The 18,560-nt window shown below is 45.4% G+C and overlaps 1 pseudogene; it reads left to right on the top strand.

The window, feature by feature from the left end:
- The first annotated feature begins 13,031 nt into the window (after positions 1–13,031).
- LOC124702529 lies at positions 13,032–18,456 on the top strand (annotated as a pseudogene).
- The last annotated feature ends 104 nt before the right edge of the window (positions 18,457–18,560 follow it).

Raw genomic sequence — 18,560 nt, 5'->3', positions numbered from 1 at the left:
AACACCTTGCAAGCGGGGATTAAACAAGTGCCCATACTCGAAATTTGGGAGAGGACTTGGTCCAACCCTGTCCTCTCTGCAGCCCTGGGGACTCCTTTCACCCCTCAGCACCAGTGCCACGACTTGCCAGCCCTCCACTTGCTAACCTTGACCCTGGCATGGCCATGCCGTGGCATGGCATGACCACACCATGCCATCTCTCTCCCCTCTCACTTCAGCTCTGCACCACCGTGTCCATTAGCCCACCCTCACTCTGCTGAGCACGCTAGACCCAAGCCTCGACGAAAAATCGTATCACAACATGCGAGACGAGACGCGCCCGGACGTGCCAAGTGACACGCACGCGCACGCCAGAACGCGCACGGCGAACGCCACGGGCACGCCAGGACTGACGCTGCCCCGACGCTCCACGCCTCCACTTGCCTGCTCCGCTCGCCAGTCGTCGCGCCAGACCACCAGGAGACCCGCAGACATGCCCGTTGGACCGCAGGAGAGCCGTGGCCGTCGTCACCGTCGACGCGACCCGCCATGGACCTGCAAGCTCCCATCAAGCTCACCGTCGCGTCCGTGCCCCGTTTTCCCCGCAATCATGTGCTACATCACCGCCCGGACATCGCCTGCAAGCGAGCATCATCGCCAGTACCCCTGCACCCCCCTACCGCCGACGCCATGGATGACCTCACCTCAGACCCGCGGCACTGCCTCGCCGCTATAAAAGGAGCACCTCCCGTCTCCAATCCACCACACCAGCACTCTTCCCTCTCACCACTGACCCTCCCCAGCCACTCTCCTCGCCACATTAACCACTGCATCGCCGGAATTGGAAGCTCGCTGCCCGCGGAGGTGCTGAGAAGGCCACCGCCGTTGCAGTGCACCTCAGGCGTCGCAACTGCTTCCATCTGCTTCACCGTCCTCGACAACCTCTCCGCAACCCCTCTCCGACCATCGCCACACCGCCGGTGAGTCTCCGACCCCCACCGTCGCCGCGCCTGTGGCCATCTCTCGCCGGAGGCGACGACCCTTGTCGTCCGTCCGATCCTCGCCTAATCTCGCGGCACGTAACGACGCGTACCGTTTCGGCGTGTGAGTCACGCCGACGCGTGGACCCCACGTTGTCAGCTGGCCCGCTGCGTTGCTGGGCCGGCCCAACTCTCTCTCTCTGCCTAGCCCGTTAAGATCTCCCGCCAGCCCACAGTTTTTGAATTTAAATTTGAAAAATGGAGAAACACCCCAATCTGATGCAAACTTTGAAATTCAACAGGGACAATTCTACTGGGCCAAAATTTATAAACTTTATATCTTTGGAAACCTTAGGAATTTATCTACACCATGCCACTGGTTAGAACCCTATATCTATTGTAGAATTAAAGTGACAAAATAAACAAGGCAGTGACTTTTCTGCCTTAGAATAATTCTTAAAAATCAACCATAAATGCTTTTCAGTTAATTCCAACTCCTATAATTCACATTTCACTTATACTAATTGTTTATGCAAAAATATGCCATGCTTACTTTGAATGATCATGGCCTAGTTTAATTAAAGGACTTTATGGCTATTTCTAGTCAAAGATATTGTCCAAAACTATTAATAAATCTTATGGGAGTGTTTCTCTCATTTAAATCTTGTCTTGAACAATTCAAAATGAGGTAGAGACTCTGGTCATTTAGGTCTCATATGAATTGTTTGATGATATTAAATCTTTACCATGATTAGGATTAAAAGGTATGAGGTGATCACCTCATTTAAATCATTTTCTTAAATGATAAATGTGAAGAGGTTGACTTTGGTCAACCTAGGTCACATATTATTCATAAGAGAAATTAAATCTTAAGAAGATAATGAGAGGAAATTATTTCTCTAAGTAATTGAAAACTAACACCTAAGTTAGTATGAGAGGAAATTATTTTTCTTAAATAATAAGAAAAACACATCCACCCACTTAATAGTAATGTGTGATGCTAGTTTAAGTGTGTGAACCATGTTTGTGCTTAGTTTAATTAGATAAGTTTGGTGTGATGATTGTGTACCCCGTATTCGTATTTTAGACGCTAGTACCGAGGAGTACCAGGAGGAGGAGGAGGTATACTTCCAAGGAGAAGAAGACCACTTTGACCAATTCCCCAACCAAGGCAAGATAATACTCTTGCAAAGTGCAAAGCTCACCATGAGCAATGCATTACCCCATTTACTTTATGCTTATGATCCTATTTTCCCAGTTTTACTTTACAAGCTTTATTTAACTTTGTTTTATCAAAGTACTTTTTGATTCATGATTCACTTGGTTAGTATTGAGTTAGTACAAGAATATCAAACTTAGCCTAGAAGCAAAGCAAGTTACTTAGCACCCCTCATACCTAGATGCTAGTGCTAAATTTAAAAATGACTACTCTAGATGGGAACATGTGTTTATGAAATGATGATGGTAAAAACCTTGGAATGATGAGCCATTTCCATTGAAAGATTTTGAAGGTGAAGATGACATGAATTTGACTTGGTGAATTTGGCTAAAAGCTGATGATTGAGTTGGATGCGATACCATTCCAATTTTTGAGTACCCCCACAATACCTGATTATGGGTAAGGCTTAGCTGGAAATTTATGTGTCTTAGTATGGGTTCCTCCGAACACACATCATAGGGGTTATGCTTGAGGCTGCCTCCGTTGTTGAGAAATGATGTGAACTGAAGGTGAATTGTACGGCCAAGCCCTATGCAGTTCCCGGGTTAACAGTTGGTTTTCACCGGGAGGCCAAGCTCATGGGGAGAGGTGCCTATACTAGGGTGTGTAAGTGAAAGGTTAACGGTTGATGATCCGCGTACTGAGTTACGATTATTCAGGGTTTTATCCCTGACGGATGTAATCAAATATTGTGGCACAAGTGTGCAACCTCTGCAGAGTGTAAACCTATTCGAATAGCCGCGTCCGTGGTCATGGACAGTTGGAAAGGCCATACTGTTTCCGTCATCAGGATTTACATCTTTTCGAACTTGAACGGTGACTTTGAATTTGAATCACAACTGAGTTGTGGGAATGACACTAATGTTCCCACTTGAGTTAGTTAGCACATGAGGAGTTGTTTACTAAAATGTTTCTAAACTAAAATTGGCTTTATGCAAATAACCCTAGAGATTAGAACACTTCAATAGCAATTTTAGTACTTACATTAGTATTAGATTGCGAGTACTTAAAGTACTCACGGCTTTGTCCCTGGCTATTCAAATGGCCAGACTATGAAGCCGAGCAGCAGTACGAGGATGACGATCAGCAGGACGTCTACCACAACTAGGAGCTTCTAACGTCAAGCGTTGGCCTGTGGACTATAGAGTCCTTGTATCTTACGCTTCCGCTATGAACTTGTGTTTGTTCGTTGATCAATAGATCAACTGTTCGTGTAATATGGATCATGTGATTCCAAGTTGTAAGACATTATGGTTTGTAATGAATGATGACTGTGATACTTAACTATTATGCCTCGCAACAACAATATTCCTGGGATTGCGATGTATGACATAATAGGCATTCGGACTTAAAAATCCGGGTGTTGACAGATACCCCTTTGAAGAAAAGGATGGAATGCTCAGCTCGAGTCTGCACCCGGCCGCAAGCACCCGTGCCCACACTCGGGGGCTACTCCCATCGGGAGCGCTGAGTGCGCATCCGATAAAACTTTTTTGCACTCCAGGATCATGCCCGGGGACTTGATTCTGTGTAGGGTAACGTTGTTTTGCCATCGGCAGTTAACCAGCAAAAGCTGGGCACGTTACTCAATATCCCTTACGCGTTGAAACCTTGAAGAATACGAGCCCTGGTACAAATGTATCGGATGACCCATGAAGACTTGCAGAAAACTTCGGCAGAAGAAGACGTTCGAGTGGCACAACTTGAGTCTACGCACGGATTGCGAGCATCCGTACCTAGACTCGGGGCTACTCCCATCGGGAGCGCTGGACGCGCACCCGATAGAAGAAGATGATGCTGTTACAAGATGGACAAGAACAATCAAGGAGAAGATCATTTAGTGGAGGCATGCTTTAGTCTCTACCCGAAATATCTTCGGCTAGACACTCGGGGACTACTGACGTGGGCATTACCCTTCGGGTAACCGACATTGCCCTATCCTGTGCGGCCCAACTGGAGGCCCATGAAGATACCTGATGGCAAGGCGGGCCACTGGGATGGTGCAGGAGAAGATCCCTTGAAGAACAAGGCAAGAGGGAAGCCAAACAAGGAAAGTTTAGAGCTAGGTCTTTTGTAAACCTAGTCGGACCCGGACAGATCTCTTGAGACCTGGCCTCCTATATAAAGACCAGTAGAGGGGCTGCCGGGGGACAAAATCAATCATAGCAACTTTAGCCACCAGAAGTCTAGAGCTAGGTCGCCGCAACACTTAGCCTCTCGACGAGATCACATCCGAAACCTTCGGCACCCCATTGTAACCCATTATTCTCATAATCAAGATCAGACAGGCAGGACGTAAGGGTTTTACCTCATCGAGGGCCCCAAACCTGGGTAAATTGATCTCCCCGTTTGTCTGTTTACCGATGTCTCGTGTCAGCCTACAGGATTCATCAACCCTAAGCCCCAATCGGAGGGCATTGCCGAGGAGTACCCTCGACAGCCTTAGTACGGTAACTTCTTGTATGTCTACTACAACAACCTCTACTACGGCAACTTTTGCTCGACTCTGGTGATGGAAGAGCAGGGACTGTGCTAGTATTTGTAGTCATCGCTAGGTGGTTTGAGTACCTATTTATAATTTTAATTATTTTTTGGGGTTATTTGTGCTATTGCTGATGATTATTAATAGCGGCGCGTCGTCGACGAGCTCCATCCTGTCTACTCCGAGCGGTCAACCTCCTCTTCAACCCAGGCCGCTAGGCCCGTATATGCCATCCCAGGGAGGGCCGGATGCGCGCTTTCCCTCCGTGCACGACATCGTCGAATACGTCTAGGCAAGATATCAACCTCAACCGCACGCCCGAGGCCGGGCAATCATCATCGGCAGGGGAGAAGAAACAACGGGGAATCTCTGCCGCCAGTCAACATGTTCGACGGAATGAATTGCGAGGTACCGTTGGTGAAGACGGTAATTTGTTGTCCATTTCTCGTAACTCTTTCGCATTACTACTTGGTCCTGCACGCGGCTTGTCATGGCCACTATGAGTGTAGAAACTTATGGAGGACATGATAACGACATGATCAACGATGGCGCCGATGAGGAAGGCGGGACTACGCTCAATATGACGACACTCAGTATAATGAGGTTCATCAGGGCTACTCCATTGACAACCAGCCCTTGTTTGGCAACGACGGCTTCACCCAAGCCATGACACGGACGTCACCTAGGACATGGCCGAGGAAATCACCCAAGCCACAGCCGCGAAACTAGCCGCGTCACTTTTCGCGACGGTTCCCGATGGCAAGAAGTTCAACCAAAGGATGGCGAGCTACACCATCGAAGAGGACAAGATGCTATGCAATGCATGGATAGAGATTTCACAAGATCCACTTTGCGGTGCCGAGCAAAAGGAATTTGCCTATTGGATCTGAGTGGGCAAGTACCTCCATGAGCATAGGAAAAAATATCTCTCCCTTGTAACAAGGTGGGGCTTCATCCATGCCGAGTGTAGTCGGTTTGAAGACTCATTCGACACGGTGAAGAGAAGGTGTAAGGGTATATTGCCCCCATGTGTTGTTTTGGTAATAAATGACAACCCCTATGGACTAATGTTTTCATCGAGTTCATATGAAGGAATATTCCATAGGTACTACTTGTAATCCATATGTAGGATTCAAGTATGGATGCCATGAAGATAAACATATACCTTGAGTATTGGCATCATATACCTTGAGTATTGGCATCAAGATCATCGATTTGAAGATATACATGTGATATGATCAAGAAGAAGAAATGAAGATAGAGTTCTTATGTGGAACTCAATATTAGCCATGCTCTAGCTTATGTGATAAGCAATGAATGATCAAGATCTTGAGTGCTTGATGCCAAGTGAACAATTAAAGTTATGGCTCTAGGTCGGTGTCATGATAGTCTTATAAGTTGAGCTATGGTTGACTAATATTTAGAGCATGCAAACAAATGAAGAATTCTATATACACCTCAAGATAGTATGATAGAGCATAAGAAGATACAAGGTTGACCAATATAAATGGTGAAGAATAGATACAAGTTTGGTCAACACATGAAGCATGAAGAATGTGCCACGTGAAGTCATGTGGTATGGTAAGCCTTGTCAATTATGCTTTATGAACTAACCCATCATATATGTGCCCTTTTGTTGTCTATGTGGGTTAGGTATGTTTCCATGGGCATGCATCAAAAGTGAGATCTCATATAGTCCATGAGAGGATGACATCAAGTGGTGATCGTCATCGAAGTTGAGTTGGGCAAGTTCAAGTCGAGCATCTCAAGAGGATCATATGCTTGATGCTTGTCGTCCATTTGGTGATGATGGACATGTGAAGATGTGCATCAATGGAGCTATCCCATCATGGTGTATGGGGAGCATTTGTGAGTCTTCACGAAGCAACAATGACCAAGTAAGGCATTCCGGCTTGAGTGGAGCTTGAAGAGTTATCATCAAGATCAAGCGGGATGCGCAAGGCAAAGATATGACCTTGCTAGGTTTTCCTTTTACCGGTCTCAAGGTGGTTATTTGGAGACCGGGTTATAGGATACATAGCCGCACTATCAAGAGGGGCTTTCAGTTGGGTAACTTGATCACATCGTCTTAGGGAGCTCAACCCTTTGCATGCTTTGCATTCCATAAATCTTGTTTCTTCTTGGTGTTTCTCTGTGTTAGGTTCTTGAGATTTTTGCTAGCTTTACAACAAGCCCTAGTTCATCGAAAACGGAATCCATATGCATCTTCTATTGCGTTTTCATGTTTAAAGGTTTTAGCGGTTTGATGTTTTATAGATAGGCCAAACCTTTTATATTATTTTTCTTACTCAATGGTTGAACTATGATGTTTCTATGCATAATGTTGTAGAGCTCATTGTCGTGATTCCAACGAGCCCAAGATCATCGAAATCGAAGTCCGTATGCAAAAGTTATCGCAGTTTCAGCGTGTGGCTCGGCATGCCGAGTGCTGCTGCCGGGTAGGTCGGCAGCCAGCTCGGCAGGGCCGGGTCCAGTGCCGGGTGGCTCGATTCTGCCCCCAAATGGTCATATTTTGATGGGCTATAAAAGGACCTTCTTCCCCATTGTTCTTAGGGTTCTTAGGTACTTTTTTGACCACCATTGTTGATCTTCTTGGGCTTGCTTCCTCTCTTGATTCCCACATAATTCTTGCTCATTCTTGTGGGATCTAAGAGAGGAGATCTAGATCTACAATCCCCACCAATCCGTTTCTCCTCTAAGTGAGGGGAACCCTTTGGATCTAGATCTTGGAGTCATTTGTTGCTCCTTGTTCTTCCTCTCTAATCTCATCCTAGCATTTATTGCTTTGGTGGGTTTTGAGTGTGAAGGATTTGAACACATCTAGCGTTCTTACTTTTGCATCATTGCATAGTGTTGAGCTCTCCACCACGATTAGTTCGAGTGAGAGACCGTGAGCTTGTTACTCTTGGAGGGTGACCTCCTAGTTGGCTTGGTTGGTGTCCCGGTGACCTCTTCGTGGAAGATTGTGAAGGGGCCCGGGCTTCTCCTTAGTGGACCTTGTGAAGTGGTTGTGGAGCTTTCCATCTCCGGAGTGGAGTAAAAGCTAGCCATAAGGAAATGACTATTCCTTCGTGGGATAGGCTCGGAGAATAAGGTGAGCCTTCGTGACGTTGGGAAATCCTTCGTGGGATCCCCACCTCTCCAAACGTGATGTACCTTCTTGCAAAGGAAAGGAACACGGGAATACATCTTCGTCTCCGCGTGCCTCGGTTATTTCCATGCCCGAGCTTACTTTTCTTGTGATAGCCATCGAATTTGAAGTACTTATTATATCTTGTTATCACTTGTTATTAATATATATATTTCTCCTATCTTGCTTAGCTCTACTTGTTGTTGTTACACTTAGTTGAGCCTAGCATATTTAGGGTTTGTGCTTATAAAATAAACGTTAGTTTAATTCCGCATTCTTACAAGCCAAATCCATAAGGGTTTTTAAAATGCCTATTCACCCCCTCTAGGCGACATCTCGTCCTTTCAATTGGTATCAGAAGGTCTCTTCTTGTTTAAGGCTTCACCGCCTTGAGAGTAAAGATGTCGACTAGTAATATAGTGCACAATGACACAATTATCTTTGATGGCACAAATTATCTTTTATGGAGAAATCACTTGCTTTGTAATCTTCGGACCTTGTGTCCAAATATTGAGCGATTTCTAGATGTAGTTTTTTCTCCTTCGATGGGGAACCCTTTGGATCTAGATATTGGAGTTATTTGTTGATTTTCTCCTTGTTCTTCCTCAATAATCTCATCCTAGCATTTGTTGCTTTTGTGGGAATTGAGTGTGAAGGATTTGAACACCTCTAGTGTTCTTGCTTTGCATCATTGCATAGTGTTGAGCTCTCCACCACGATTAGTTTGAGTGAGAGACCGTGAGCTTGTTACTCTTCGAGGGTCACCTCCTAGTTGGCATGGTTGGTGTCCCCGTGACCTCTTTGTGGAAGATTGTGAAGGGGCCGGGGCTTCTCCTTCGTGGAGCTTGTGAAGTGGTTGTGGAGTTTTCCATCTCCGAAGTGGAGGAAAAGCTAGCCATAAGGAAAAGGCTATTCCTTTGTGGGATAGGCTCGGAGAATAATGTGAGTCTTCGTGTCGTTGGGAAATCCTTCGTGGGATTCCCACATCTCCAAACTTGACGTACCTTTTGCATAGGAAGGGAAGACAGGAATACATCTTCGTCTCCGCGTGCCTCGGTTATTTCTATACCCGAGCTTACTTTCCTTGTGATAGCTATCGAGTTTGAAGTACTTATTATATCTTGCCATCAATTGTTAATATATATATTATGCCTATCTTGCTTAGCTCTACTTGTTGTTGTTGCACTTAGTTGAGCCTAGCATATTTAAGATTTGTGCTTGTAAAATAAACGTTAGTTTAATTCCGCATTCTCACAAGCCAAATCCATAAGGGTTTTTAAAACACCTATTCACCTCCTCTCTAGGCGACATCTCGTCCTTTCAGAAGGGCAATAAGAGGTGTCTCAGCCGTTGACATGGAAAACCTCTACCCCTCTTCTCAATGTTGCTACCACATATGTGAGCATATATAATTGATTGTTGTGCGTCTGTGTAGGTTGTTTATGTTTTGGAGCACTTCAAGTGCACCTACGACAACCAAGGTCTTCACATTGAGCCATTGTTGGAGGTTGCTAAAGGACACCAAGAATGGGAAAATAAGCTATGCCCTTTGGAGGAAACTCGAGAACGTGAAGAAGCAGGGCAATGACAATTCGTCAATGGACGGTACCATCGATCTTGATTACAATGGGTAAATCCTAGGCGCCGATACAACCCAAGAGGGAGGCGGTGGCGGCCGTGCCAAACTGCCAATTGGCCACAAGGCAACCGAGACCGGCATGCACCATCAAGCTTCCTCATTAGCGTTTCCAAGAGACCTTGAGGGAGTTGATGGTTAAGAAGAAAGAGGCCATCACCGAGAGGGAATAGAGGCAACACAAAGAAAAAGAGGCATCCGCGAAGAGCTTTGTTGATCTTCAACCGAGAGCTCTTGAGGTGGAAGAGGCCCGTGCGAATATAGTCTCATCGATGCCGAAGCCAAGGCAAGGCTCATGGATGCCGATGCCAGGTCTTGGAGGCGAAGTCAAGATCATGGCCAAGGAGAACCGGATCCCGTGCAAAGGACTTGGATTGAGAAGAAGCATAAGATGATTCTTGCTCGCGATGCTTGAAGCGCATCAGCATAGATTAATGTCATTTGGGTGAAAGTAGCCACATTTTTGGTGAAACTTGCCATTTTTGAACAAATTGTAAGATATTGTCTTATTTTATACATTTGAGAGAAACATGCCACTAGTTGGCACTGCCTCGAGGGTAATGATACATTTTTGTCATATTATTTGCTTACCAATTGCTATGTTTTTGTGTTGCAATTTAAAATAAAATGGCCAAGCCAGCAGACCGGATGGGTCGTGCTGCTGCGTGCACTATCCTTGCACGCAGAAAGCCACTACCAATCTGTCCGCATGCCGACTTAAACAGAAATAGACGTTTGGATCGACCCGGTGGAGATGCACCGACACTAAAAAAAAAACACACCCGCTCACCTCACCTGACCGTCGACTGGACTCGACTCGACTGGGGAAGGCGAGACGGAACGGGCAGCTCCGGATAGTTGGATGGTTGGTGGGCAAGTTGGACTTGGCGCGTATGTTAAGGTTAAAAATCTATACCTAATAATAAAGGAGCTAACGTTTCCGTGGTTTGGTCCGTCACTTTACGCTTTCGTCCATCCCACTTTACGTCTTCTATATCCCATCCCACCAATCCTTCTTTCGTTTGTCCCGTTCTGGCTACGACCGGCAGTAGAGTTTTGCTCCAACACGCTAGATGCTATCCTCAACAAACTATGGTAGGTTGAGGCCACACGCGGAAACAGAGTCCATCTAGAACGTGATCTATACTGGCATCATATAAGTAACCACGTCTTGATCGATCAGACACCCGGCCGGCCGTAGCCAGGACGAGAAAGAGTAGGGATTGGGCAGGCCCACGCTGTGATCGATCATACGCCGGGCCGGTGGCAGCGTAGACCAGAAAGAGTCGGGATTGGGGAAGGAAAAGTACGATGTCGATCTGGTCGACGAGGCCACGCCGGCGGCGGACGATAGACAGGCCACGGACAAGGACGAGGAGGGACTTCCTTTAGCAAGCGACAACGAGTGTTACAACTACTACAGAGAAGATGAGGAGGACAACAGGCAGGCCACGCCGCCGCCAACTCTTCATAGCCAAGACGAGGAGGAACAGAAGCTGGTGACGGCCGACGGCTGCTAAAGTTCAGACAAGAGGACGACGTCGGGCGCCAGGAGATGGACGGCGGTGCCGTGGGACCTGTCCAGGACGGCCTCCGGCTGGTAGCAGGACAGGATCTCCTGTCTCTGCGTGCACTCGAGCGGATTCTGCCCACGCGCGCCCGTTGGTTTCCGATGTACTGCCGTGCTGAACTCGGCCGAGAGGGGCGAGCGACAGGGTAGGGCGGGAGTGGCCAGTGGTGGCGGACGAGTTCGTGTCGGGGAGATGGCGCAGGTGCTGGACGTGGTGGTGTTCGCGTGACCGACAATCAACAATGGGGACACAACCGATCGCGCCGGTGTCGCAAGAGAGCATCGAGGAGCTTGGTCCGAGGAACGCTCTGTACAAGTTGCGGGACGCCGCTTACGAGCTACAGATCGACCGGGCACTCTGGCCTCAGGCGGCGGCGCGGTTGCAGCCAAGCCGCTCCACTCTGCGTCCGGCTTCCGCCCCATCGTCCGCCCAGCGAAACGCCGCCGGCGAACTAAGGCACGGCAGCCAGCTCTACCATGATCAGCGCTAATCACTCTTCAAATCTACTACTACTGCAGCGTTGATTGTTTGGGCTTGTTTGCTTTCTCAGTTTTTCTTCTTCACTGCAGGTCATTGATTGATTTTTCCTCATGGCGAGCATTCTGACGTTTTAAAAGAACTACAATCTGGGCAGAACAGTCTAGGGTACATTCAGTTTTTTTAAGCTGAAGGATACATTTAGTTTTGATGCTAAAGAGGAAAGATCGCCTTCCATTGTGCTTTCTGTTGGTAATATTAGCAGCTGGAATATTTTATAGGCTAAATGGCTCATCGTATTTGTGTTTCTTATATCTTCTCTTCCATCAAAGAGAGAAATAAAGACTTATGATTCAGCTTTTCCATCTACCCCAATATCATCCGGATTTATCAGGTCATTTACACACATAGAGATTTTTTTTTTTTTTTGCTGGTATAGAGATGTGTTTGTTCTGGTGGAATATTGCAAGTATAGCAAGCTACTCGACTGCATTTCCATAGTCATTGGCTTAATTGCATTTTGACTATTTTTTAAGGTCATGTGCCTTGCTTCTGCATCTGTCTCTCCAGCAATGAGATGGAGGAACCCGACGCCGTGCGCATGGCATGGACTTATCAGGGTTAGGGGAGCACCGTCATTGTAGATGCCATAGGCGGAGGTGACACAAAAAAAAAGTTTCCTGGGCTTCATTCCCATCTCTAGGTCATCCACGGTGGAGACGAGGAGATCGATGGATTCACCCGTCGCAACGCACGGGCAAATTTCCTAGTGAGTTAAAAGGGAACAGGGTAACCAACTAATGTCATATAATCCCACCTTGCATAGGATCCAAGTTTGGTCCAATGATATGATAGTGTTGAATACTCTCGAGCAATGTCCTCACTGAGGTAAACAGAACTCATGATTTTAGCTGCATAGATCACCGTCAGACTTGAAGGTAATTTCAATTGCTACAGCAGATGCAGTTACAACAAATTAGAAGCATAGCATGAAGCTTTTCTTGGCTAGAAAGAAATCATCCCATGGCCTCATGTTTACTGTAATAAGTAAATAACCAAACAATGTGAAGCATAACAAATAGTAAAGGAGGGGTGTTGGAAGGGGTTCTCCATATTCACCTGACATAATTATTTCACGAATACTTCCACGAAATAAAGGAAGCAACGCAGCCTCTGCAGCTCCATTCTTTCTTCTCCCTCGTTCCTCTCGTTCCTGGCGCCGCTGAAGAAATCGTGCGCGGCGGTCGAGCTTGCACGCGGCGGCGGAGCAAGTAGAGGCGAAGGCAGGAAAGAAGACTTTAGGGGCTGCGGCGGCAGTGAACGAAGCAGGGCCTCTCTCCAGATCGTGTGGTATCCGTGTACGTTTACTCTGTCCATTCCGATTCCGTGAGGAGAAAATCAATCTTGTAGTTTTTTTTTTTTGCTTTGTTAATCACATCCCTGCCATATTTTTTTGTATCGGGCTGATAAGCCCAATTCCAATTAAATTTGCTAAAAGCCTTCCAATACTTTATTTATTACCTAGGGTGGAAAGCGCCTAATAGCCCTAGCCAGACGCGTCGGCCCCCGTGTTTCTTTTTCGGCCAGCGCCGGGACCAGCAGGCGTGCGTCTTCTTCTCGTCGTCTCCGTTCGCCAGATCTGATACCTCCTCTCCGGCGGCCGTCGCGGTGAGCCCTCATCCTCTTCTCCTCCTCCTCCGTTCTTTCGTTTCCACCGCGTGAATGATCTGTTCACGTGCCCCCGGCTGCTGGCGCGGTGAGCTCCAGCCGGAGATAACCCGTCAATATACGCGAGGTCTAATCCATCTAGTCTGTTGCGGACTTGTTTGCTGCCCGGTCGAGTAGTGTTGCTGGAAGCAGTTATCTTGCATATAAATTCGTGTTCAACTGTAGTTAGGTCTGCCCCTAGTCTTGATGGGGAAGTTCTTTGGTTCGGTTCCTTTAGATGTAGCTCCGCGAAGTGAAGGTTAGAGCGGTTATTTTGGCCTTCGTTGCACAAGTCTGGCGCTCTATAACAATATTATGTCCTGTAGATGAAGAGTATATGCTTGTATGCGCCTGACCGGAATAGTTGTGTTTAGGTTTTTCTAGAAAGATGTTTCTTCAGTTGGTGGTAAGCTGTCCACAAAGAGGTTGACCTAATTGGTTAGGGAAGTGTGGATGGGTTCATAGCCCAGTGGCTAGAGCGCAGCAGTGTCTCAACTCTGATCCGAGTTTGAATCCTGCGGACAGAATAATTTGTCTGATTTGCTTCGCCGTTCCGGCTTGGTGTCTCACACCTTCCACCTTAGTTAAAATACCGCGAGGCTCCTTCCCTGTTGGTCTTGTAATTGGCTGGGGAAATTCCAATTCTGGATTGAAGAGACCGAAATTCGTTATCTTCTTTGCGGTAACGGATGTTTTTGTCTTCGGAGATGTTATCTAAACGGTTGTCCTCTAGTCCGAAGCATGTAACTAGTTTTCGTATTCGATTTGGTAAGAGTTTATAACTGCGAGTGTTGTTGCTATGTGCATTTATTAAGCGTTGATGGCAATCCCCAATAGCCCTCAAATCTACCTTCTGGATTTTAACGGTTGCTCCATGTTTAGTGGTCTGAACATGGGCACACAACAGATGTAGGTACAGGCAATGCATCTGGTACCAGAGAGTCATAGCTGCTGCCTGGTAGTTGGATTTTGATGTAAAAAGGCTGTATGAAACATAAAAGCTTTCCCTCAATTATATTTGTACGACATGACATGCTATGCTATTATTGGCACTGCAGATTGGTATTTACGTTTGTATTTATTTGCGGTGGTATTCTATGTTGCTGAAATGCTGAATTTTCTACCTCTGCTTTTAGATCATGGTTGGGCCTGGGCACCGCAACATTCATGGAAAGCGGCACTCGGATTATGCTGAAAATGGGGGTGGCAAAAGAAGAAATCCTGGTGATGATACCTATGCTCCTGGTCCAGATGATACTGTCTATCGCTACCTCTGCGTGTCTAGGAAAATTGGGAGTATAATTGGGAGGGTGGTGAAATTGCCAAGCAGTTGAGGAATGAAACTCAAGCTAAGATTAGGATTGGTGAGAGTGTCCCTGGCTGCGAAGAGCGAGTCATAACAATATTTAGCCCAAGCGGGGAGACTAATACCATTGAAGATACTGAAGATAAGGTTTGCCCTGCTCAAGATGCTCTCTTCAGGGTTCATGAGAAGCTGGCCACTGATGATGGTCCTGTGAACGAGGAAAATGAAGAAGGTTTAGGTCAGGTTACAGTTCGCTTGCTTGTGCCAACTGATCAGATTGGATGCATTATTGGAAAAGGTGGGCATATCATCCAGGGAATCCGCAGTGACACTGGTTCAAAAATACGTGTGCTTAGTAAAGAACATCTCCCCGCATGTGCTATTAGTGGTGATGAGCTTCTCCAGGTTTGTTGATAGTAACTTCTCCCACCTATTTCCTGCAATACATGTACACATATTACTATAGGCACATGGTGTTCCCTACCCTGTTCTTTATGTTACACGTGATATCTCTATCTCTCTCTGTAAATTTCTAAGTTAGTGCAATAAGCATGCAGTGCTACAGATTAAGAAAACACTTGCAATATGTTTAGGATGATTGTCTGTCGTACATGTCAAATCAGTCAATTCATAATCATTGCCATGTCAAAACTTTGTACCAAATCTGACATGTAGTGTAAGTGGATGGACTGCCTTCTCCAGTTTTATATCTTTATAGGAGAGTTTATATCTAAGTACACAGGACAGGATATCTCTATCTGTAGTTTACCAAATTTTTACTAAAAATAAATCTTCACTTGTTTATCTGCAGTTGGCATTTCTTGTGCTTCTATCTGTAAATTATTAACTTACTATAACCATGCAATGTGTTTAGGAAGGTTGTTTGTCGTTAATGCCAAATCAGGTAATCTATAACTATTGCCACGTCAAAATTTTGTGCCAAAATCTAACATGTAGTGTAGGTGGACGGTCTGCCTTCTCCAATTTGTATCTTTATAGTAGTAAATCTAAGTTAAATATGGAAATTGAGTGTCCACTAAATCAACGGAAAAGTTTTCTTAGTGTTTAGTTTAATATTATATTGGATTGTTTTGTACTGTCAACTGTGAATCATAAATATTAATCATGTTTTCATCATTTCAAAACTAGATATCTGGGGATACAATGGTAGTCAGAAAAGCTCTTCTCCAAGTCTCATCTCGCCTCCATGACAACCCATCTAGGTCACAGCAGCATCTTGCATCCAGCTTGACCCAGCCCCTTCCAGTGGGCTCCCGCCTTGGTAGTTCCTCTAATGCACCAGTTGTTGGGATTACTTCTATGGTTAGTCCTTATGGAGGATACAAAGGCGATATGGTGGGAGATTGGCCTTCTATATACCAACCACGGAGGGAGGAGAGCTCTGCAAAAGAGTTCAGCTTGCGTTTGCTTTGTGCCCCAGCAAATGTTGGAGGTGTAATTGGAAAAGGAGGTGGAATTATCAAACAGCTTAGGCAGGAGTCTGGAGCTTCTATCCAAGTCAATAGTTCAGGTGCCGAAGATGACTGCATCATTACAGTTTCGGCAAAAGAGGTATGTTCTTTCTCCTATCCTGAGCAATAACTCTCATGTTCATATTTAGTTATAGGTCCTGATTAATTCTGATTTTCGTTGTTATGCAGTTCTTTGAAGATCCTGTCTCTCCAACAATTGATGCTGCAGTTCGCTTACAGCCAAAATGCAGTGAGAAAATTGATGCAGAATCAGGGGAGCCATCATACACAACACGTTTGTTGGTGTCGACATCACGGATAGGGTGCCTGATCGGCAAAGGTGGTTCAATCATTACAGAGATACGAAGATCATCAAGCGCAAACATACGTATCTTTTCAAAGGAGAATGTTCCAAAAGTAGCATCTGAAGATGAAGAGATGGTCCAGGTAACAATTTGACTTCTGATCTTCATCTTCACGACTACTTGTTGCTACAGCAAATATTCACTGTTGCAATTGTCTTGTATTTCAGATAAGTGGTGACCTTGATGTCGCAAGACATGCTCTTGTGCAAATAACTACAAGGCTGAAAGCCAACTTCTTTGAAAGAGAGGGTGCTTTATCAGGTTTTCCACCTGTGATCCCGTATCATCCTTTGCCTGCTAGTGTTTCTGATGAGCCTAGGTATTTAGGCAGAGACAATAGGCCTGTCGGGCACGACTATCTATATTCTAGTGGGTATCATGCATCAGACGATATGCCTCCTCTTGACCGTTACGCAAATTATGGAAGCTCCCAGGTATAGCTTGCCTTTTATTTATATTAATTGCAAATCCTGCAAGAAGGTTGTCAGGTTTCATATCTGATAATATAATCGAACCCTTCTATAGGTTTCTGGAGGCGGCTATGGTGCTTACAGTGGATACAGTGGCCGTTCTGGCAGCAGCGGGTAAGGATGACAATGTTTGTTGAAGTCACCATTATGTTGCTCTACACTAGGTCTAGAATCGGTTTGTGCAAGCTTTAGTGAATGCCAAGTCTACTTAATGCTTCATTGATCTTTGTTAGTATGGTTATCCTTTATTTCATATATAACTTGCTCACATGGCATTATTTGCAATGTTTTTAATTAGGTTATCTGGTTCTACCTATCTTTCATCTGGAAAGCGCTATGGTTATTGAAGTGCAGGTTGTCGAATACAACAGGTATGGTTCCTTGTCCATGTTTTGACATGTGTTTAGTGATTGGATGATCAATACTTGCTTCTAACAACATCTCCCTTTGAAACACATTTAACCCAGCTCAGCTCTCTTCTGATGAACCAGTCCGCTTCACCTTTCCCCCCTGCCCAATCCCTTAATGAAAACAGCCAAGACAAATGAAGTTTGGAGCCTTCTTATTGGAGCCCCTACCCAAACCAGATGACATAGAGTATGGCCCAACCTGGAAGCTTTGCTTAAGAGGACCTGTCTGGATGCCATAATCCATCTTATCTTCCCAGTAGAATACTTTTGTATTTTCCTATGGGCTTGTGTGAGGCCCTGCCGTAAATGTTCTGAACCTATGTATTGAAAGTCACATATGAGACTGTATTTCTTGTCTGTCTTGAAACCTGCTTAGTAGTTTGTGTGAGAGACTTCTCCTATTTGCCATCCAAAAATCAGAAGATGCTACTGGCCCTTGCTTGAAAAGTGTGTGTTCCTTCATCACTGATACATATTGTCTTTCTTAGAAGTAGTAGTTCACAGTATCCCAAGACTTGTGTCCTATCTGGAATAGTGATCAGGCGATACCACCCACAACTTGGAATCCTGAATATTCTCAACGAGCTCAATTTTTTTTACTATAAAATCTAATTTACCTAGTATATAACTATGCTCTGAAGTATCAGCTTTAGCTTGTATCACTTATTAGATGATTAGCTGTCAACTGGCTTAACAGGCCATAGATAGCACACATGATCATAATGTGCCCTTTGACATACATGCAAGCTGATGCTTAGTCGAGTATTGTCAAGTTGCAAATTTGTGATTATGCATTATCATGTTGGGTATATTGTGCTGGATTTTGTCTGAGGCCTCTGTGTTCTAAGTTTTTAGTTTCTTCGTGTTTGGAGTCTTCTCTTTATTCTTGTTAACCAGGAAGGTGCAGGAGCATACACAATACCTGGAGTACAGACCGTTGCTGACCTACTTTGCAGCGTTTAAGATATTTTTAGTATCTTTCTTTGAAATAGGCATTAGCGGGCAACTACCGTGACTCTGATGTTTGTACTGCACCGTGCCTCAGATGTTTGTACTGCTCTTAGTTGTGCATAGAATTAGTTGTACTCAACTTGATCGCTTGGGCAAACGGTGAAGCTGAACATTCTTTATTTTTGTTCTATTTTATCACTCGGGGAAGCTGAACATTCTTTTGTAATGGAGCACACTATGTTGATGTTAATTTTGGCGATCGTTTTGTTATTGGGATTTAGCTATTTCGGTCATGTCTTGGTATAAGCGATGCAAAGGAAAATCTTCTATCTTGCAACGAAAACACGATCCAACCGTGGTTGACAAGTTGGCCATGGCCCGTCA

Source organism: Lolium rigidum, chromosome 3, assembly GCF_022539505.1.
Source record: "Lolium rigidum isolate FL_2022 chromosome 3, APGP_CSIRO_Lrig_0.1, whole genome shotgun sequence".
In the NCBI taxonomy this organism is placed as follows: Eukaryota; Viridiplantae; Streptophyta; class Magnoliopsida; order Poales; family Poaceae; genus Lolium; species Lolium rigidum.
The sequence above is the reverse complement of the archived record's forward strand: the minus strand, read 5'-3'. Positions and strand labels throughout refer to the sequence as shown.